The 1,607-nt window shown below is 49.3% G+C and overlaps 1 non-coding gene across 1 annotated transcript; it reads right to left on the reverse strand.

Moving 5' to 3' along the window:
* Nucleotides 1-518: 518 nt before the first annotated feature.
* Nucleotides 519-590, reverse strand: TRNAD-AUC (transfer RNA aspartic acid (anticodon AUC)). Its single transcript has one exon. It is a non-coding gene; the product is annotated as a tRNA-Asp (tRNA).
* Nucleotides 591-1,607: the final 1,017 nt, after the last annotated feature.

Below are 1,607 nucleotides of genomic sequence, written 5' to 3' on the forward strand. Positions count from 1 at the left end.
TACTTTTCCCTCCCTGCACTGTGAATGTTTACATGTTATGTGCAATTAAACCATGGCAACATCTAATGTTTGTGTAGTATTATGTTCAGCAGACTGTGTTCTTCTATTGTTGTGACTTAGATGACGTTCAGAGCACATTTTATGCCCAATTCATGCAAAACTCCACGTAATCCCAAGGGGTTCACATACTTTTTCTTGCAACTGTATTGAGCGATGTATACAGTAAGCAGCAGGCTTTTTTTTCATCCACATTGCTAAGGATAGCCGAAAAAAATACCTGAAAAGGATCCGAGTGCTCCACCTACTGGCTGAAAATGAGAATACAAAATAATATCCTTGCGCAAGAAATAAATTATTCAGAAGTGTTTAAGAACATACAATCATACAACACATTTGCTTCATTAGTTTTGGTTTAAATTTTATTCCTTCGCTAATATATCCTCAACATTTTATTTGTATAGCACTTCTCTCCCTGGGGACTAAAAGCACTTCGCAGGCGAGGCAGCCATCTTGAAAATTGCGTTGGCCAGGAATCGAACCCGGGTCAGCTGCTGGATAGGCAGCTATGCTCACCACTGCACCACCAACGCAAGGTATGTGTTTGGGAGGAAAACCACGCAAGCACAGGGGAGGTACAAGCGGCCATAGGCTGTCCAGTGATCCCGAGGGTGTGGCCAGATTACAGGGGCGGCATGTCATCCCGCCCACACATCGCGTCCAGGGAAAAGAAGACACCGGATCTGCGGACCTCTCTACCCCTCCTCCAGCAGCGTCTCCTGGACTGGATCGTCTTGGGACTGGGACACGGAGCCAGGTAAGACACAGCAGCCCGCTGCCCGTCCCTGTACTAAGTGTCCCTTCCGTTGGAAGAGGAGGGGCGGCGGCACCACGCCGCCCCCCCCCCTAAAAAGTGCGGCCCTAGGCAAACGCCTTGTTTGCCTCGCGGCAAATACGCCCCTGGTTGTAAGCCTCATTTTTGCGCCCCTGTACCTTGTGTACATATGTACCCCCCTAGCTACGCCTCTGTGTCACATGGTGACATTTCAAGAAGTTTTATTGGCCAGCGGGAGGTGACTGCGCTGCGCTGGACAAAGAGCACGGCCAGCCGTACTTTATTTCAGCGCACACCGCCCGCACTTGCCTTGTCTTGATTGGACCTAAAGTTGGCTATAAATGAATTGAAGTTCGTCTGGTTCAGAATCCAGCTGAATTTCAATCCATCTATGGCTGTCCTTGCTCATGAAAAGTTAATCTATCTCATGAATGGGCTTGTTGGAAGTTTTTTCTCGATCGGCGCATGCAGCCAATCAGCTGCTGGGCTGATCAGTATATTCTGACTATCAGCATGTGGTGACTGCGGTACGCTAGAAAAAGTACAGCCTGCTGTACTTCATTTTGGTGCCTGCACACTACCACAATGCATTGGTGTGATCCAGCCACACCAAAGACAAGGCATGTGTCAGGGGCGTACCTACAGGCATTGCAGCTGCGACCCGGCCCCATGCTGCAGGGGGGTCGCACGGCTGGGACAGTCCCACCACATTGCATTGTACACTTTTTTTTTTTCACACAAACTATAGAGCAGGGGTCCTCAAACTACGGCCCGC

Source organism: Staurois parvus, unplaced genomic scaffold, assembly GCF_062004578.1.
Source record: "Staurois parvus isolate SC_StPar_1 unplaced genomic scaffold, SC_StPar_1.0 ptg000370l, whole genome shotgun sequence".
In the NCBI taxonomy this organism is placed as follows: Eukaryota; Metazoa; Chordata; class Amphibia; order Anura; family Ranidae; genus Staurois; species Staurois parvus.